The sequence below is a fragment of the Zootoca vivipara genome, chromosome 16 (genome assembly GCF_965207765.1).
Source record: "Zootoca vivipara chromosome 16, rZooViv2.hap1.1, whole genome shotgun sequence".
Taxonomy (NCBI): domain Eukaryota; kingdom Metazoa; phylum Chordata; class Lepidosauria; order Squamata; family Lacertidae; genus Zootoca; species Zootoca vivipara.
Window position 1 is genome coordinate 11912054 of NC_142599.1, and position 21772 is coordinate 11933825.

General features: G+C 45.8%; 1 protein-coding gene across 16 annotated transcripts in view; it reads left to right on the forward strand.

Annotated features, from left to right (window-relative positions):
• The window catches only part of ARVCF (ARVCF delta catenin family member), a 552351-nt gene that overhangs the window by 229712 nt on the left and 300867 nt on the right, over positions 1–21772 (forward strand). For all 16 annotated transcript variants that reach the window (XM_035098127.3, XM_035098131.3, XM_035098129.3 and 13 more), the window contains exon 4: positions 13890–13988. The gene's annotated coding sequence lies outside the window, so the exon portion shown is untranslated. The remainder of the gene's footprint in view (positions 1–13889; positions 13989–21772) is intronic.

Below are 21772 nucleotides of genomic sequence, written 5' to 3' on the forward strand. Positions count from 1 at the left end.
CGCTCTCCCCAGGGAGGCTTGCCTGGTGCCTTCAATACATATCTTCAGGCAAAAACATTCCTCTTCTTCCAGGCCTTTGGCTAATTAAACAATCTATGACCTTTTAAGCTGCTTGTGGGGGGGGTATTGTTTTTGTTTGTTATTATGGTATGCATTTTTGTGTTTTCATATTGTAAACCCCCCTGTGATCTGAAGGGCAGTATAAAAATTAATAAATCATAATATTGAATTAAATGTGCTCAATCTGCTTTTGACAAGGGACACTGTGGCTGAATAGCAACATTTTTTTAAAAAAAACCTTGCAGAGAATCTAATGCAGGCATCCCCAAACTGCGGCCCTCCAGATGTTTTGGCCTACAACTCCCATGATCCCTAGCTAAGAGGACCAGTGGTCAGGGATGATGGGAATTGTAGTCCAAAACATCTGGAGGGCCGAAGTTTGGGGATGCCTGATCTAATGCAAAGCTAGTTCTTATTTGTTTCCTTAAAAGTGAGAGAGAGAAAGAGAGAGAGAGTCTTGCTCTCTGCATCACATTTCATGTGCAGGTGGATTTAGTCCTTATTCAGCAGCTTTCAGTCATTTATTTCTGATTACAGGAAACAGTTCCTTTTGCTTCTCAAAACAACCCAAATCAAATTTTGTACATCAGTGCTACTAAGCTCTTCCCATTGTTGCCACTGAATGTCTCTGGTTTGGCACCAAAGTTGGCACGGACGTGCCATCTACACAAATGTTTATTTTAAATTAGACTTTGCCTGTCCTCAATCCTTGGAATTCTGCCTTGCAAAGTTTCTTCATATTTTGTTCTGCTCTCCCAAGTCCGCTTCCTACTCTCCTCCCCCCCCAGTCCTTTAATCTCATTTCATTTCTTTGTTGCTTTGTTTTGATGGGCAATTCTGTTCTCATAAATGGAAATGTTCAATGGTGTTCTGCTGCAATTCAATACAGTTGTGTTTTTCGACTGGAGAGTTTTGTATCAAAAGGTAGGGTACTGCTTTATGCTGTTCCTGCATAGGATAAAGGGATGGAGTTCATTTTGTCCTAAGCACTTTGATCCTGTTGTGTACAACTCTCTGGTTTATGTAGACTTCTGTTTAAAGAAAAAAAACAAGTTTTTCATTATGGCTAAAAGCTATTCGTGTTTTGAACAGTCCGGGATCTGGGGTTTAAGAGTGAGAGATATTTATTTAAAAATGTTTTATGAGGTTAGATAATAAAAAGACTATAAAATCTTTCTTTTCCCGTTTCTAAGCAATAAGCAACAACAGAGTAGTTGACTCTGGTAAAAAAAAAGGGGGGGGGTAAAGGACCCCTGGATGGATAAGTCCAGTCAAAGGCGACTATGGGGTTACGGTGCTTATCTCACTTTCAGGCAGAGGGAGCCAGCGTTTGTCCACAGACAGCTTTCCAGGTCATGTGGCCAGCAGGACTAAACCACTTCTGGCGCAACGGGATACCGTGATAAGTGCCAGAGCTACGGAAACGCCGTTTACCTTCCTGCCACAGTGGTACCTATTTATCTACTTCAGGGGTCAGCAACCTTTTCCAGCCATGGGCTGGTCTACCATCCCTCAGACCATGTCGTGGGCCGGACTATATTTTGAAAAAAAGAAGAAAAACGAATTCCTATGCCCCACAAATAACCCAGAGATGCATTTTAAATAAAAGCACACATTCTACTCATGAAAAAACATGCTGATTCCCGGACAGTCTGTGGGCCGGATTGAGAAGGCAATTGGGCCGCATCCTGCCCCCGGGCCTTGGGTTGCCTACCCCTGATCAACTTGCACTGGCGTGCTTTCAAACTGCTAGGTTGGCAGGAGCTGGGACAGAGCAGTGGGAGCTTACTCTGTTATGGGGATTCAAACCTCTGACCTTCTGATTGGCAAGCCCAAGAGGCTCAGTGGTTTCAACCACACCACCACCTGCCTCCCAGTAGTTGTCTCTGGTTACCCTCCCCCCCTTAAAGAGGGGAATGTGGAAGCCAGTCTTCCTAGACAATCTATAGTAGCTTTCACCAACCTGGTGCCCTCTGGATGTTTAGGACTACAACATACCTGTCAACTGCCCTGGAAAAAACCAGGACATTCCATTTTTGTGTGTGAAAGTACGGCGACCATTTTGGGTGCTTTATTCTCTCGCAATTTTAGGTTGAGAACTTGGACAAAAAACGTGTTTTTTCCCAGGTCCACGGTCTCACACAGTGCCCCAAAATGCATGTTTTTGGGTGCCATGTCCCCCAAGAAACATTTCCCCCAGGTCTGTGATCTCATGTGGGTCATGGCACTCATGCAGGATTTAAGATCTGGAAGATGGTGTCCCGGATTTGGGCTGCATCATGTTAGAGGATATGCTACAACTCCCATTAGACCCTGTCTGAAAAAGAAATAGCAACAGAAGGCATATATCTTTAGAGACAATATGCATAGTACCTGGAGAATGTCCATATTGCCCAGAGAATGTACAAAATGCTATTAGGGCCTGTTGAGGATTGTGCATATCGAGTGGGAAATGTGCACAGTTCCTTCTTCATGGAAGGACAATGTGCACAGTTTCTATGCGGCCTGCTGAACTGGCTCAACGACTGGTTATTATGCACATTAACCACTCAGCTTACATTCCTCTCAAAGAGAAGTGTGTGTAAACCTGTTTAGAAAGCAGCCTACAGTACAAAAGCAACGTTTGCCTTCCTTGTGGTGCACACTTTTGCTTCTGGCCCTCCTAACCACTGGAATGCAGCGCCTGAGCTGGGAAAGGTTCCCAAATCCTGGACTAGAGCAAATGTGGTGTTCTCTTGATGTTGGCGGACTCCAGCTCCCACCGGCCCCAGGGAGCTTCGCCCAGTGGTCAGGGATGATAGGAGTTCAACAGCCTCTGGTTGTACTCCTTGGCTAGAGTGCCACCATACCTAAGGCTACCGGTATATCTTGTGTTCTCTGCTCACTTTCGGAGCTGCAGGTGAATGCTGACTGCATCAACCCCAAAATAGAGCTCGTTTGTATGCATGGAGTCCCATAAAGCCTTTTTCTGGTTGCACAAATGTCTCTGGCGTAACAGGCGTAGGCTGCAAAGCTATTTTGGGCTTCTCTTGAGCACCTGCTGTGCTTTGCTTCACGGCAGGTGTGGGACATTTTCCTAGCCTGGAAGAGAGTCATCATAGCCTGTTGTCTCAGTAAGCCTGGTTCTTTGGACCAGAATTGCAACAACAACAACAACAACAACAACAACAACAATAATAATAATAATAATAATTTTACTGTTTATACCCCGCCCATCTGACTGGGTTGCCCCAGCCACTCTGGGCAGCTTCCAACTTATATAAAAACATAATAAAACATTAAACATTAAAAAAGCTTCCTGTAAAGGTGACTTACAGGGAGCTAGCCCCCATCATCCTAATTTTCACTTCGCCAAGCACAGGCAGCAGCAGTGGGTCTGAAGCAGCCAGGGGGGAGGGGAGAGAGACTCAGAGGGAGAGAGAAGCCAGTGTGCGGAATGAAAGCTCAGGGGAAGAGAGATGTAGGCAAGGGCTCCAGGATGCTGGAGAGCCCTTACACCGCTTTGGCCAGGAGGAGGCTGAGAGGGCACCGCTCCTTCCGGTACAAGAGTTAAGGAGAGCACCGCGACACAGGTCAAGGGGGAGGCGTTTTGGGGTGCCCCGACTACTTTGCTGGTGTAGAAACAGACGTACACCATTGCTGGATTCTGGTTCGGACTGAGACGTCATGTTTTAAGCAATCTCTGCACTGTAAATACAATGCACAATAAAAGTCTTTAAAGACAAACTGGACTCAAGCGGAGTTACTCTAGAGTAGCCACAACGACCCTCTGACACTTCCCTATACAGGGCTGCCTTCAGATGCCTTCTAAAGGTTGTATGAGTTAATGAACGCATTGGCTCGGGGGTCGCATAACTCCATACCCTCTGGCATTTCTCCGGTGAAAACAGGGACGTCCTAAGGAAAAGCGGAACATTCCAGGATCAAACCAGAATCATAGAATCATAGAGTTGGAAGAGACCACAAGGGCCATCCAGTCCAACCCCCTGCCAAGCAGGAAACACCATCAAAGCATTCTTGACATATGCCTGTCAAGCCTCTGCTTAAAGACCTCCAAAGAAGGAGAAACTGGGGTGGCTTCTGTAAATCTGGGACTAAAACAGGGACACTCAGAGAGTCTCCAGGGCTTCAGGCAGGGAATCTCTCCCAGTCCTACCTGAAGATGCCAGGGATTGAACTTGGACCCTTCTGCATGCAAAGCAGATACCCTACCACTAAGCCACTTCCCTCCCTCAAGGGCTGTAGCTTTAGCTTCACTTAAATACATGTGCCCCCCCCCCCCAGGAGGCAGCAGAATGTTGGGGCTGGGCTTGGAAGAGCACGTGACAAGCCCAAGCCAAGACAGCTTGGTTTCTCCCACCCCAGAGTCGCGAAGTTAATTGGCAGCTCTCGAGAGTCCGCTGCCGATGCTCCTAGTCAGGCGGCGACGCTCTGAAGCGGGAGGCAACAAAGACAGTTCTGTTTGGCAGCATTGCCCGAGACGTTTCCATGCCAGAATCCATCCCTTGGGACGATGGGCCTCCGCGAGAGTCGTCATTAAAATGTATCTGTTTTCCCTTGCCTTTGAATGAAGAGACTGATTATTCCCGACATCCAGTGAGACCCGGTGCATTTGCTTCTCGCAGATATTGCTTATTTGTGCTCTGAGGTGGGTTGCCTGGCTTTTTCTTGCATTAGAGAGGACTTTTCCTCCGGAGTTTCTCCCTGCTCCAAGGGCAGGAGACTGATATTCAAAGTCTGAGGCGAGAACTGATGGTTTTCAATCGATATGGAAGTGAACCTTCTTAAGCTTTGTGCATAATGTTTCCAGGTGGGAGGAGGAAGAATAAAGCCCCATTTTCAATGGCTGCATTTGGATTATCATATAATGCAGAGATGAGGAACCTCCAGCAAGGGGGTGGGGGCAGTGGCAGAGCAAGCCAATCAAGCGCCTGGGGTGGGATGTGTGCCCTATGCCCAGGGGCGGGGCCAACCATCCACAGGGGCGGGGCCAGCCGCCCACAGGGGCAGGGCCAGCCGGAGAAGGACACTCCATGGGGCCTCAGGAGTCTGCCTACCTCCTCCCATTCAGGTGCCCTACAGCTTAGGGCAGGCATCCCCAAACTGTGGCCCTCCAGATGTTTTGGACTACAATACCCATCTTTCCTGACCACTGGTCCTCTTAGCTAGGGATCATGGGAGCTGTAGGCCAAAACATCTGGAGGGCCACAGTTTGGGGATGCCTGGCTTAGGGGGAGGCTGCGGGCGGACCATTTGGGGCAGTGCAGAGCCTGTGGGCACCCAAGCAACCGCCTTCTGGTGGTTCCCTCGCTGTGAGAAGCCAAGTTACAGGGAACCAGGCAGAGGGCCTTCTCGGTAGTGGCACCCACCCTGTGGAACGCCCTCCCACCAGATGTCAAAGAGAAAAACAACTAACAGACTTTTAGAAGACATCTGAAGGCAGCCCTGTTTAGGGAAGCTTTTCATGTTTGACAGACTATTGTACTTTAACATTTTGTTGGAAGCTGCCCAGAGTGGCTGGGGAAACCCAGCCAGATGGGCAGGGTATAAATAAATTATTATCATTACCATTATTATTATTATTATTATTTACATTTGCTATTTTGTCCACTTTGGCCTCTCCTACCACTGGTATCTGGCCCTTAGAATGTTGCCTAGCAAGGAATGTGGCCCTTGAGCTGAAGGTTCCTCACCCCTGATATATTGGCTTAATAAGCTGAGATGCAAATGAGCCTTTCCTCTTGTGTATGAATAATTGGAACATTGGATAATGACTGGGCATCCAGGGCTTCAAATCCTAGCCTGGCATGGTCCAAGGCCATTAACCATAGTTTCTTGGATCAGCCATTATGGGAAACCATAGTGAACTGAAGACTTCCTGGCATGATCCCCATCTGACAGCTGTACTTTCCTAGTTCAGAAGAAATGGAAAGCTGCTGACCTTGGGTCATCTGGAAGGCAGTTGAATGTCCTCCATGTAGCATTGCCTGGGGGCATTGTGGGAAATGATGGTTCGCAGCTGCCCGCCACCACTACCTGGTATGCCTAGGGACAAGTCCTCCAGTGTATGAGGACTCCTGCTAAAATTAATTCTGCAAAGGGGCTCTTCAAACCTGGAGCCAATCCCTGCCTGGCCTATTACCCAATATCTGATCCCGCTGCAATTTGGTGGGAAAACCAGCTGTTCCTCAGGGCTGTAGGGCTCCAGAACAGGGTTTCCGAAATGGGTCTCCAGCTGGTTTTGGACTACAACTCCCATCATCCCTGACTGTTGGTCCTGCTAACTAGGGATGATGAGAGTTGTAGTCCAATAACAGCTGGGGATCCAAGTTTGGGAAACTCTGATCTCGAAGAAGGAACTGAATGTTGAAACTGGACGTTGGGAAGATTCAGCATGGACAAAAGGTGGGTCTTCTTCACACAGTTAACGTATGACATTTGCTGCCACAAGATGTAGTGATGGCCACCAGCTTGGATGGCTTTAGAAGAGGATCAGATACTGTAGATTCATGGAGGAGAAGGCTCTCAGCGGCTACTAGCCATGACAGCTGCCATTTATGATTACAGTCGTACCTCAGAAATCGAATGCCTTGCGAGTCGAACGTTTTGGCTCCCGAACGTTAGTTAGTGTTCCGGTTTGCAAACGTTCTTTGGAACCTGAATGTCCGTCGTGGCTTCCACCAATTGGCTGTAGGAGCTTTGTGTGCCTTGGTTCCCGAATGTTTTGAAAGTCAAACGGACTTCCGGAATGGATTCCGTTCGACTTCCGAAATACGAGTGTATTTATTTCAACCATTTGCATTCCGCTTAATCACAGCCATCTTTAAGTGCTGTGCATGAGACCCAATACAGTAAGACTAACAATGAGTTAAAACTATAAAATCAGAATTCAGTTAAGAAGCCCGCTGGAAGAAAAGTCTTCAGGAAATGTCAGACATTCAACAGGGAAGGGACCTGTTTGACTTAGATGCAGGAAGTCTCTAAATACCAGTTGCTGTGAATCGCAAGTGGGGAGATCGCTGTTGCACCCAGGTCCTGCTAGTGGGGTTTCAAGAGGCAACTTGTTGGCCACTGTGAGAACAGGATGTTGGACCAGATGGGCCACAGGCCTGATCCAGCAGGGCTCCTCACTGGTTCTCATAAGAGTAGGAGAGTTTGCAGCGAGCAGGAACTGTTCAATGTGTGCATTTCTCTCTAAGCTCTTGAGAAATCCCATGCAATAAGCTTGTTTTGAACTCCATACAATACTTTATTCTTTAAGGAGGGGGGGGGAGACACAACCCCTAAACCAATAACCCACCACATGGCAGATATTAATTGTTTGATTCAGGCATATCCATTTTGCTTTAATGCATTTATTCGTGTTACTCCCTCAAAGCGGGAATGAACGTTGTTCTCATAAATCCAGAGAGACGCACACAGAGAAAAAACATGCCCCGAAGTCGTACAAACGTTTTTTTGGGGGTTGCAGAAATGGAGCTACACAGCGGTGTGTTTGATTGTGTCTATTTTTAAAAAAACCACTCGAAAATGAAATAAACAGAGCTGCAGACGCTTTCCTCTGCACTCCAATCTCTAGACCCAATTAGCTCTCTGCAATATGGCACCTTCCCAAACATAAAGTCTCCCAATAGCCTGAAATCAAATTATTTGACTGGGCTAATTGTCATGTAAAATAACCAATCCCTCTGCCTCTTTTTGCTCATCCAGCCAGTGGCAGATCTTCCCCTTGAATTCAAATCCATGTAAGTGATTAATCACATGGCTAGACGGTGCGTTTTAGATTGGAGCATTAAGTCGCTCTGTGTTCTCAGTCTCTGTGCAATACTATTTATAGCATCAATTAACTCCTCATCTTTGGAATATCCTGTTTGACACATCTGTTACAGAGCCCACACAGATACTTGGCTGTGCGCACAAATTCCCTATTGTTTCCATCAGGGCTTTGTTACGGGCAGGACCCACCCAACTATTGACACTCGGATTGTTTTCTTTCCTCTCCTGAAGCCTCTGGGCTCAATTCTATAATCGGAGTACAAAGAATCAAGAAATCATTGCCATAGCCTTCTAACTTCCCATCAAGGCCCAAACCGATAATCTCTGGAGTTAATCCAAAATCACTCATCATAACTACATTGGATTGCTTAGCTTGGGAAGCAGCTCAGAAATTCAGTGTGCCTGGTTCTGGGTGTCACATTGAGGAAAGACTTTAGGGTCCTCCAGACAAGCATTTGTCTTGTTTTGCTTGCATGAGGCTTAAATTGAGGTTAGACCATGTTGGGGGTATTACTGAGCATCTGTTTTGATTTCTTTGTGGGAGTTGTAGTCCCAAAACAGCTGGAGGGCCAAGTTTGGGGGTGCCTGATCTAGGGTCACAAGAGCACTTTAATGCACTTTACTTGTGCAGGCCTAAACCTGCAGGTTGTGCTTGAATTGCTCCTGCAAAAGAGTGGCAGCCCAGAGGCACCCATTGACAAACTGCTCATACATGCCAAGTTCCTGCTGGGAAAATAAAGGATCGGCAGACCGGAAGTAGCGCTGCCGCCATTTTGGAACTGGGCGGAGCAGCATCGAAAGTCGCTTCTGAGCATGCTCCGCCCAGTTCCAAAGTGGCCGCTGCACCAGAAATCGCTTCTGCGCATGTCTAGAGACTCCAGACATGTGCAGAAGGAGCCTCCCCCAGCCGGTAAGTAAACCGGGGGGGGGGGGAATAATCCGTTTTTCCTGCAGCCAATCAGAAGCAGCGGAAGCCCCATTGGACGTTTGGCTTCCAAAAGTAGTTCGCAAACTAGAACAGTCACTTCCAGGTTTGTGGTGTTCGGGAGCCAAAATGTTCGATAACTAAGCTGTTCGAAAACCAAGGTACTCTACTGCCCTCTTATAAATGTCTCTAGTTGGCTTAAAGGTTTTCTTAATTTGTTATTTGGTTTCAATATTAACAGAGTGGGCATATCGCCCAGTTCCAGTGAAGATTTTTTTTGTTAGATTATGATGAGGAGGATATAATTGTTTTCGATTCTGATTCCACCTTTCAGTTTATGCGCCACCTCTTCCGATCCAGTTATTTGTACTAATTTGGCTCTGTTTTCCTTTACAATATGCTTTGGCTTGATGCTGATGAATAAAATAAAATATATTTTTTTTTAAAAAAGGATGTGTTTTCCCAGAAAATAACAGACCACTGAGCAGTAATAATAATGATGGTGATGAACAAACAGCACTGAATTAGCTTAATTGTGTTTTGCTTGTTTGTTTAATAGAGAATCACAAAATTAGGGAACAAATGCATTTTAGCAGATGCGGAGTGCCTTTAATTTTCAGCAGAGCCCTTGAAACCTTGTCTTCAGCCTTATTTCAAAATAAGAAGAAAAAATAATAATTACATTTGGATTAGGCGAGAGCCCCAGCACCCTGACTGAGAGAGCTGGTCCGGTGACTATGAAGCGAAGGATATTGGCATGTTGACAGCGCTGAGCTGATGGGGAGAGGATTAATGGGGAGCTGGGCCTGATTTATACTTATTTCATGCAGCTCTTGATGGCTCAGAAATAGAGACAAGGAAAACTAGTGGATTTTTTTTTGTCTTTTCTTTCGCTGGGGGCAGGAGGGAAAGTCTCCAAATGGCATGGTGCTGTAAATGCCAGTGACTTCAAAATACAGAGGTACCTCTGGTAACGAACTTAATTCATTCTGGGGGTCTGTTCTTTTACATATATATTGATTGATTGATTTTTTTCAACAAACAACATAAAAAACAGAACAAGAAGAACACAATACATACACAACATAACAAAATATCAACATTGCAACAAAAACAAAAATGTTTCCAATCAATCTTATATTCCATATCTTTGTCGACTTCCTCCATTCCCTCCCAACTACGTTTCTACATATCACTTCCTTAATACTTTCCAGATCTTGATTCCAGTCTTTTAAATAATTATTTAACTCTGTTAATACTCTTAATACCTTATCAATACAATAAATCTCTTATACTTATCTTAAAATATAAATCTATTCTAATTAAATCTTAAAAATTCAATACCATAATAATACTTAACTAAAGCTTAATACACAATACACTTAACTAACACTCTTCTACAACCTCCTCTTACTTCCATATCTGTAGCTAAATACTGCTAATCTTACAATTCTTCTCTAAATAAACTTTAAATTTCTTCCAATCTTCTTCCACCGATTCTTCCCCCTGGTCCCGGAGTCTCCCAGTCAGCTCGGACAGTTCCATGAATTCTATCAGCTTCTTCTGCCAATCGTCCACCGTAGGCATGTCTTCAGTTTTCCAATTCCTTGCTAATACAATTCTAGCTGCTGTTGTGGCATACAAAAAAACCCACGTAATATCTGTCTTGGGTAATTCCTCTCTAATTATCCCAAGTAAAAAGGCTTCCGGTTTCTTAACACTTTTCAACACTTTCTTCAGTTCATTATAAATCTTACCCCAGAAGCTCTTTACTTGGGGGCATGTCCACCACATATGGTAAAAGGTTCCTTCCACATGCTTACATTTCCAACATTTATTATCCTGTTTATGATCAATCTTAGCTAACTTTACCGGTGTAAGATACCACTTATACATCATCTACATCATATTTTCTTTCAGCACATTACACATGGTAAACTTCATATTCATCTTCCACAACCTTTCTCTGGGGGTCCATTCTTAACCCAAAACTGTTCTTAACCTGAGGTACCACTTTAGCTAACGGGGCCTCCCGCTGCCACCGCACCGTCACTGCGCGATTTCTGTTCTCATCCTGAGGTAAAGTTCTTAACCCGAGGTACTACTTCTAGGTTAGCGGAGTCTGTAATCTGAAGTGTTTGTAACCCAAGGTAACATTGTATGACGCTGGAGGTTACAATCTTCTTAGAAAGTGGCCTTTATTAGCCCCGTGGTGCCCCCCCCCACGTTTAGGCTGCAGCTTTCATCAGCCTGAGGCAAAATAGGCACCAGGTTGGCAAAGGGGAGGAGTTGGAGGATTCCAAACCGGAAAGGGAAGGGTGTGCAGGATGAAACCCAGAAGTGTGGCTGCCCTAGAGGATCCTGTGGGGCCAATGTCACCTCGCCCCCGCCCCCCCCCGGATGATGTGGTACTGCTATCCTCAGACTCGGAGGACTCAGTGTGGCAAGAAACTCCTCTCACTTCATCTCAGCAGGAGACAAATCATTTTCTCCTCAGCAGGAGGAAAGAATTACCTATCCTCTGCTCGAATCCAGAAACGCAAGAAGGGCCTTTACTCTTGCCCGAAGCTCGGCGTTACCATCACCTGTTCTGGAAGGATGCTTTGGAAAAGTCCCATACAACCAGAGACTGTGTACCTGCCCACTAGGGGAAATAGGAAGCCCCGAACATTTATTCTTTAGATATTTATTCTTTAGGCAGAGACACCATTGCCTCCCTACTGGAGCGATTTGCTGACCTTCCAGAGAAGTCTAAATTAAATGCCCTCCTCTTAGGAACAGATCAAAAGACGACCTGGTCGATCGCCAGATTCTGCACGCAGATTTGCAGACGCAGTCTACCCTCCCAGAACAAATTAGCCTGTGGGGAAAATAGTCAAAGGGAGCCTCCAGGGTGATAGGGCCAACCTGTATGGTATTTCAAATTTTAAACTTTTAGGTTCTCATACGTCTGTTTAATTCAATTTTAAGTCCTAAGTGGTTTGCTGTATATTGTTTATAAATCCAGATTTTATTTTTGTGAATGTGCTGTTGGAACTGGTTTACAACCGTAATAAACAATTTCCATACCTATCCTCTGCTTGATGATATTCCTCATTTGCTGACTTCTTCCATGCTAATCTGTCACAAGCAAAATTTGTAAGCCTCCTTATCACTTCATTCATCAGTTCCCCAGAGCACCGTGACATCACTTCCGCTCTGAAAAAGACAACCCTGGGCTTATATTGCCCGTGTTAACCTCCGCAACCCCGCTTGCTTTTACAATGGCTCTGCTCTACCTTCACAGCCGAAAGCAGCAATGCTTCTGAATACCAGTTGCTGGAAACGACAGGAGGGGAGCGGATTCTTGTGCTCGAATCCTGCTTGTGGATTTGCCACAAGCATCTGGTGCGCCATTGTGAGAACAGGGTGCTGGTCGAGAGGGCCTGATTCAGTGGGGCTCCCCTTGTGTTCTGCATAAGAGAGGCATGCTTTGCACGTCTCCATATTGCCAGTTTGTTTGGCATATGTGACTTTTTTTTTTGGTGAATTATCACTTTGCTATTTTGTTCTTGGAACCTGAGTTTTATTAAGCTAATGGTTAATTTAAAAACACTGTGGGACTCCCAGTTTTCTTAGCATTGTGAATATTAAATTCCAGCTCATGGAATCACCGAGGGCTCGGTGGAGGCTGCCTAATTTCTAAAATCAGCAGTTGTAATCTCACATTGAAGTGTTATTCTTTCCTGTCCTTTTTTTTCTCCCCCTGCTGAGGCACAACTTTCATTGACCTACCCGTACAGTTGAAGCTTTAAATGATTCCAGAATTCCTTCTGAAAGGAATGTCTAGTTAGGGAGCATTTCTTTTTCTGGATGGCATTTCCTTTCGCTCTCATTTCCTCCTTGGCTGAGCTCTTTGTTTCTCAGGTTGCTTTTCTTTTTCTTCGCGCTGAACAAAACCTCCTAACCAGCCCCATTTTTGTTTCCTCTGACACCAGCACGCTGTGCCTGCCACTCTTGCGCTTACATTGAAATCACCTTCTTTGTGTGTTGCTTTTTGTTGGCATGGGATGGTGGACAACGAGCCAGATTGGAAGTTGGCCAACCAGAGCTAGGGTAGTTGCGTGGAGGAAGCATCCTGCTCGGGTGAAACGAGGCAAGGCAGATCTCAGGCTGGGTGTACGGTAGGCTTCAGGCTGTATACAGGACCAACTGAGGTGAGACAAGGTGGAGAATGCCAGACTCAGAGCCCTGATATTGCATCAGCAAGGAACAAACAGACTCTTAGTCCTGTATAGCAGCAGCAACATGTGCATCCTAATTGTCAGCTGTGAAAGGTCCCCCATGCCATGATCCACAGGGATAGGATACCCACTATCAAAGAGAGAATTCCCCCAAGGGGAGGGCAGACGTTCCTGGTTCTTTAGGCAGGAGAGCAAGGCACTGTCAGTCAAGACAAACGTCAGCACCTTGGAGGAACATAATGGTGTGGTTACAGGACCATGGACAGTGGTCCAGCAGTTGAGACTGAGCATTCAAGTTGTTTCAGCGAGGTCCAGGAGCACCTGGCTGAGTTTTATAGCAGAATTAGGTAGTTATTGACTGAAAGTATATCTCTAGTCCACATGGTTGCAAGGAAAAAAAGTTTAGGTGTAGCTAGGGATGGACATATCTTACTTTCTCTTGGTTTCTCATTTTTCCATTCTTAAGTTCAGTTCTCCACATTTTCTTATCAGTTCGTGATTATTATTTTTAAGTCCTCATAAAAATTCACAAGCATTTTAGTGTGAATTTCTCCTAATACACACAGCTTTTTATGTAGTTGTGCCTAAAATACACACTTTTGCAAAGCAGCTTTCCCTAATACTTCTTGGATCTTAATTTTCTTAATACATGCATTTTAACGTGTGCATTTTTGCATCATGCTATGTGGCTGGAGAACTGCATTGCAAAATCTTGGATCTGTGAATTTTGAAGGGTAGTTTTGCTATGGTTCACGCATTTTGGAAAGTGCAAATCAGGTAGGTCCGCCCTTTAAATACAATTGGATTTAATTTCTCCCCATCACTGTGTCTACAAAAATAGAACACTCCAGTTACTAACCCCTCTAGAACTAACTTTTCTTCTCTCCTCCTCTCTTCTCTTGCAGTTGATTCAGCTTGAGGCCTTCTATGGGTTTACTTTCCTCTAACTTTTAAAGTGCGATGCCCCAGCTTCATTGACACAGAGACGTTCCTAATCTTATTGGGTGTGTATTGCCTGGTTTTCAGTGCATGCTTTCCAAATCTGCATGAGAAATCACATGCCCTTGAATGCCATTTGATTACTGTGCCATCACATCTAACCTGCTCCATGAGCTATCAATTTCATTGCAAAGAGGATGCTGTCTTTGGTCATTCCTCTTCAAGAAACTCTTTCAAGTGCACAACTCTACACCCTGCAAAAATATTCCAGAGGTTATACTCAATGCTAGACCTTCTCAGTGTAGACCCATGGAAGCTAATCAACAATTTAAGGACATTGACAAGCTGGAATGTGTACAGAGGAGAGTGGCCAAGATGAGAAAGGGCCTGGAAACCAAGCCTTATGAGTAATAGTTGAAAGAATTGGGTATGTTTAGCCTGGAGAAGGGAGGACCGAGAAGTGATATGAGAATCACCTTCAAATATCTGAAGGGATGTCCCATGGTGGGTGGAGCAAGCTTGTTTTCAGCTGTTCCACAGGGCAGGACCCTAACCAATGGATTCAAATCACAAGAAAGGAGATTCTGAATAAATGTTAGGAACAACGTACTGATGGTAAGAGCTGTTCATCAGTGGAATGGGCTACCTAGGAAGGTGGAGGACCTTCATTGGAAGTTTTTTAGCTGAGCTTCAATGATCATTTTTCAGGAAATCTTTAGCTATGATTTCTGTATTGCAGGGAGTTGGACTAGTTGACCCTCGGGGTGGCTTCCAACTCAACAATTCTGTGGCTAACTCAGGCCCTTTAATTTCAGTGGGTATACTCTAAGTAGAACTTAGTTGGATACCACCCCATGGTCTATTTTCTTGCTTTTGTGCACAGCTTGAAATAATGGTTAATTTGCTATTCAGATTAAGTCTCTGGCCCTCATTGTTGACTGACCAAAAGTGCTTCACTAAAATGCTCCTCTCCCAGAGACTCTCAGGAAGGTTGCATCCTGCAGTGATGGGTAGGGAATAAAAATTATGCAAGATCTGGATAATCTTTTGACTTTCTGCGGCAAGTGTTCATCTATCACCAGTTTTGTTTATGGGTGGTGTTTTTCAATCCCATTTTTACTGCAAACGGCGGCAAATTTGCAAATGGCAGCCCATTCGAACTTCATGAATCGGCACTGTAGCTGGATAAAAATTGGGAGATTCGGTTAACTGAGGCTGTATGGAAGGAATGAGGAGTGCAGTTTGCCCTCGACCCCAACAATTTCTCTCCAACACACACTTTCGCTTTCTCTCACAACTGTCCAGCCCATGACAACCGATGCTCTCACTTGAGAGTAAGGAAGAGATCTTTAATGAGACAGAGAAGACATACACCCACAATGACAGGTGATACACTCCAGCCAAACGACAGGAAAGGCGAGGCGAAGCAACAGTCCAAGTCTAAGAAGTAATCCAAGATCAGTGCAAGAAGATCAGAACTGCACAGAAGCAATGGAGTTGTCCCAGTGGGGTGGCATGCCCACCTGGCAGGCTGTTAAAGATAGGGCAAGGCACATTCACTCGCAAGACTCTTGTGTCTTGCAAGACTGCTGAGCATGCAGACATTCACTGTATCAGGGAAGCTGCGTCTGTTCCCAGAGATGGGAGCGCTTCCGGTTCTTGGCCACCAGGTTGCACCCCCCGCTTCTGACTCTGCTCCCTCCCCCCCCCAGTTGACACCCTCTTTTTCCTTTCCCCAGGAGGGAAGAAGGCAGAAGGGAATCCTGGATCCAGATCTCTGTTCCCCGGCTTCAGCCTAGCTCCAGGTCACCCACCTGTTTCCCCCTCCTTGTCCACATGCATTTGATCACATGGAGCATGTTCACACATGTGATCACACTGGAAATGAGTGTGGTGTATGTTTAGAGTGTTGGACTAGGACTTAGGAGATGAGGGTTCAAATGCCCACTCAACCACGGAGCTGACGAGGTGACCTTGAGCCAGTCACTGCCTCTCAACCCAACCTACCTCACAGAGTTGTTGTGGGGTTTAATTGAGTAGGGGGAGAAGCATGCATGCCACCTTGAGCTCTTGGGAGGAAAAAGGTGGGATAATAATGCAATCAATCAATCAATCAATCAAATACCAAGCATCTTTCGGAGCAAGTGGAAGGATGCTTCTGTGCTGCAAAGCAATGTGCCTCTTTTTACAGAGCATGGAGAGATAAGCTCCCCCCCTCTCAGCCAAACACATAAGGCCTCCCTCCTCCAGGCTCACCTTGGCTTGGATTGAATGATGAGCAATCCAAGGGAAAGACCCCCGTTCCAGAATGGAATCCTATGACCCCCTTTTTTGTATTGCCCATTACGCCATTGTCTAGACACCCTAGCTTTAATCTCTGCTTTTTCAATCTCCACTAAAGACTCGGGCACTGCAAAGCACAAAAGGACACAGCAACGAAACAAAAGGCCTTGCGGTGCTCCTTGAAAACGAGAATTCTCGGAGTTCCTTTAATGGATGCCTTAATTTGCAAGGAACTGTAAGTGGCATCTGAAACAGGCCTCAGTGGTTCCTGAATTCTTCATGAGCACTTAAAGAGGTCCTGAGTGGGGAGGTGGCTATTCCCCACCAACACCCGTCTCTGTTCTTAGCCCCTGCTTACAATTGAGAGCTGCCATAGTGCGTTTAATACGCTCAGATGCACGAAGATAGTGGAGCCTGTGGGTTTAGCCTCCCATTGGCCCTGGTAGAAGTCTGGGTGTGGGGGTTGGTAGCAGAGAGAGAGAGACCCTGTACAGCTTCAGTCTTTTAAATGGGCAATGGAGCAGAAATATCTGGGATTCCTCCTGGATAGCCAGCCATAACCCAAGTCTCTCCATGCCTCACGGCTACAGAGCTATGCAGGCTTCAAAAAAGCACCCAGCAGTGTAGAATCTATAAAGCAGCATCAAGGGCCCTATTGTAAGATGTAGGAAAAGAGGGAGGGGAGCCACATAAGCTCATGTTGATGGGGAGTGGAGGGAGAGAGGTTTCTCTGCTCTGCCTCCAGTAGACAGAAGAGAGATTTCTGGAAGGGGAGGGGGTGCCATTCCTCCCTAAAGGCCTTTTATTTCTGCATACTATAAAAAGGATCTGGGGTTGCTACTTAGTCGGTCAGCATTAGAGCCCGAAAAGTCTCCTCCTTTCTCCTTTTTGTGATGGAGGACAAAAGGAGCTGCAGGTCAAAGGCTTGGTCAGGTAAGCGTCCTCTGATTCCGATGCCAGCCTAGAAATAGAAGAGAGGTTGTAGCTGTTCACGTCAGCACCGGGACTCTATGAGGAAAGGTGGTAGGAAGTGAATGGAGCCCCTAGATAACACTGCAGCATTTTGAGCAGAGATGTAACACTGGGGATAGATGCAGCACGAATGGGCTTCTGCCAGGGGTCTCTGCATCCTAATTCTAGCCTGTAGACCAGCAAAGCTGTAGCTCACAGGTAGAGCACATCCTTTGCTAGGAGATTTGCTGCCAGTCAGAGTAGGCATTGCTGGGCTTAGATCAGGCATCTTTGGCAAACTTCGGCCCTCCATATGTTTTGGACTACAATTCCCATCATCCCTGACCACTGGTCCTGTTAGCTAGGTATCATGGGAGTTTGTAGGCCAAAACATCTGGAGGGCCGCAGTTTGGGGATGCCTGCTTAGATCAACCTTCTCCATGCTGGTTCCCTCTAGATGTTTTGGAGCTCAGAGCATCTGCTTTGCATGCAGGTTCAATCCATGGCATTGGCTGGGTTTCAGGAAGGGAGTCTTTCCCAGCCCTACCTAGAGATGTTGGGGATTGAACCCATGGTCTTCTGTATGCACACTTTTATGGGTGTCAGGCCCATTGACCCTACCTTCAGGAGAGTAATTGAATCACAGCGGGAATGTTGACGTTCTCCTCCACCCCACCAAGATCCCAATGCAGACAACACCCCCATCTTTTATTTTAAACAAAATTTTACAAATATGTGCAAATCAGTAATTTGAGGCAGAAAGTCTATGGCCCTAAACCTGCAACTGAAATGGTCCTTTTAACCGTCATCACAAAAAATGCATGGAAGCAATAACAACTGAAAAAGGGTTTTTTCCTGTTTTGACTGGGCTCCCTTTAAACCACAAATGCAATTACAGTATAGTGTATAACATTTCTGGCTGGGGATTGTGAGATGAGCAATGGGACACAACATGCAGGTGTAAAACAGGAGGGAAATCTAGAAGATGTCTTATAATTGTTTCCTCTTCTTCATGCAACCACATGCACTAGAGACTTGATGGATTTTAAAACAGAAGAGTGCTGACAATGTAAAGGAAGCTCCGGAATTTTTTGTTGATAGATTTTGAGACTCCCAGGACATGAGACTGTCAGGCATGCACAGAGCATGCAGGCCACAGAAGTGGTCCAACCACATCAGGAACCCCAGTTCATCCCAGAAGTCCAATACAAGATGCTCATGTTGCCTTTTCCTGTACTCTGGGTGACGGACTTTGCTCTGTCTGATTTTGCTGTCCGTATTCTGAGTGAAGCTCCGCACTCTTCAGTGGAGCTCCATATGCCTCCATGTGTGTGTGAAGCTCCCTGTGTTTCTTCCATGTATACCATCAGCTTTTGCCAAAGCTACAGGATCCCATTCTTTTTTCTTTTGCAACTTCAGAGAAAAGTGCCTCAGTTAAAGCGCCCAGCCATCTCTGTACAGATATAGTGTCATTTTGTAGGAGCCATTTCACTTTGCAGCAACTATGCGCCCTTGCCGGGTCAAGGCAAAGTTAATTTTCACCCTGCGCCTCTGTGCAGGTGAGGATTATGCACCAATCCTTTCTGTGGTTCCGCTGACATTCCTTTGAAGAGGGATCAGAAAGATATTCCTTTGTGCGGCTCCTTGCTTTCTTCCAAATCATTTGATATACTCAGCAGCCCCTACATTTCCTTTGCGGGAGTCGATGGCCACAGTGTCCTCTGCTTAACCATGTTTCAAAGCAGGCTGCTGCATGAATTGCCTCTTCCAGCTTGTGACAATCCTTTGCTGATTAGCTTGTGCATGCAGACGATCTGCTAATGAGATGTGAAAGAGCGTGCCAAGATCATGCCTGTCTCCAGCAGGCTTACCTTGTCATTCTGCTCCCCAGATTTCTCTTTGCTTTAAGGAAACCAACAAGAGGGTCACAACCGGAATTCACCTCCCTCTAATCTTAAGAGACCGTTAGACTAAAAATTCTGCAACCAGCAAAGCTGGGCTTTGTGACCTCCATGAAATATTCAGGCGCACATCAATTTTGAGATTTTATGCTGCTGGGATGCGGAAAGGAGTTGAGGATTGGCTCTGAAGGCCATCCCTCTGGCAGGTGAAAATCTATTCAGCACTTCCTCTGCGTCTGAGATTTTCAGCAGACATGGCATGCAACCATTTAAGCATAGTAGGGGGGGGGGTGTTCATAATGGCTAGGAACTTTTTTCTGAGATTCTTCAGAAGGTGAATTGTATACCTCACATTTGTGCAGAATTCCAACTCCCGCACCCTACCCCCAAATAGTCTTGATAACGGGAATGGCTGTATCTTTCTCTTTCGCTATCGCCTTTTGATGTCAGGGTTTGTGTGCATGGAATCATGCTTAGCCTCTCTGCAGTATGTCAATTGTCTTATTTACGACACCTGTCACGTTTTGCAGTGTACATTGGGCTGTTATCCCCTCAATAAGGGCTAGTGAGCTAGCGGCTCCTGGTGTAAGTGCTGTAGCATGTGAATATTTTCAAATACATTTGTAGATTTTTTGCAAAGAAAGAAAGAGAAAGAAAGAAAGAAAGAAAGAAAGAAAGAAAGAAAGAAAGAAAGAAAGAAAGAAAGAAAGAAAGAAAGAAAGAAAGTGTGCCATGCTTCAAGGCAAAACACCACACCTTGAATTTAGGAGAGCCTGTCCACATTGGAGAAACCCTACTTTGGGCTGCCTCAAACCTGGAGCTGGCCCCACCAGGCAGACAGCACAAGAAGGAATTTATCAAAAATTTGGTTGACCATCACACATTGCTAGCAAGCTGCATTTGAGCCTGTTCACGAGGATTTATTCCTCTTGAATTATGTGAATGAGCAGTTTTGAGCTTTGGGCTCCCACACTCCCACCTTCCCTATTTTCTGCCAAGACTTCAGGAAAGATATCAGAAGCATCCTTTTGCCCCTTTCAGCTAACAGCAGCATCTTGTTAAGTCTGAATTGGAGGAAACTCTGGTTTGTTTATGCTTTATTGAAGCATGAAGCTGTGGCTGATCTTAAGAACATAAGACCTCCATCTAGTGCTGCAGCATCCTGTTCTCACAGCGTCCAGCCAGGTGCCTAGCGGGAAGCTTAAACCATAGTTTAAACTAACCAGAGCCCCTCAGTTCAAATGCACCAATAAACTCTGGTTAATTTCAGCTAGGAAGGAGATGCTTCTTCCATGCTCCTGGAGGAGGGGGTGCACGAGTCAGATGCTCGTTCACATAACACTAGAAAGCCACCTTTAGCAGCCCATCAACCTTGGCCAAAATAGGGAGCCTCTTCTTAGCTTGCAATAGCACGTCTTCTCCCTCTGCTGTGTGACCATTTCCACAAGGACTCGGAGACACAGGAAAAAGGAAGGACAGTGGGACATGGCTTCTTGTTTCCTTTCCTTAATCAAGATTTATGAATTCTTGAACTCCAAAGCTGTCTTGCAATGGTACCACACCAGACTGAGAAGAAAGAAGGGGAACGCTTTCTTTCCCGTTGCAGTGCTGGGCTAGCTGGGCTAGGCAGAGAGAAAAGTCTCCTCTCTTCCCAGGGCTGCAATGTGGGGGGACACACACACCCCTCTGCTTACTGGAAGAAGAGTCTGTGCGGGATTGTCTTGAATATGTGTGCATGTCTATACCTGCCTGCCAATCAATTCAACTTATTGTGTTGAGCCAAAGGCCTTCACAGCAGAAAGCAAGACATTCCTCTAAAATCAAACAACACACAAGTCTGTAACTTACAGCATAAAAATTCGAACTCACAATGCGTCACCACGACTGGAGCGAAACTTCTTTAGCTGCCAGAGAAAATTTGGCTACCAAATGCGTCATTTTGTATTGGCTAAGAGTTCAACTGTCACTTCCTGGGAGAACCAATAGAAAATTGGACATAACATATTCCCCCCCCTGCCTGCCTGTGTTTTTGCTTCTTTGCATGTTCATTTGCCTGCCCAGGGCTGGCTTAGGATGTTTTGCCACTCCAGGCAAAAGGGGGGGCTGGAAAAAGATGCCCCCACCCCCTCATAGCAACCCTTGCCTCCTCTTCCTCCTCTGCAGACCTCCAACTGTTGGGAGAGGTGGCCCTGGCAGTGGGATGGCAAGGGACAACTGGGTGGCATCTGAGTGGGCAGGGACTGCAGCCACACTGCCCCTCCAATAATAATAATAATAATAATAATAATAATAATAATAATAATTATTTATTCCTCAGCCACTCTGGGCGGCTTCCAACAGAAATATTAGAATACACTAATTTCTTAAAAATTAAAAGCTTCCCTAAACAGGGCTGCCTTCAGATGTCCTCTAAAATTCTGGTAGTTATTTTTCTTTTTGACATCTGGTGGAAGGTCATTCCACAGGGCGGGTGCCACTACCGAGAAAGCCCTCTGCCTGGTTCCCTGTAACTTGGCTTCTCGCAGCGAGGGAACCGCCAGAAGGCCCTCGGCGCTGGACCTCATTGTCCGGGCAGAGCGATGGAGGTGGAGACGCTCCTTCAGGTATACTGGACCGAGGCTGTGTACCACCTAGCTCTCCAGAGCCTGCTGACCTGAGGCAACCTCCTCAACATGCCTCATGGGTGTGCTGGCCCTTCCTGCCTGTGTTCTGTG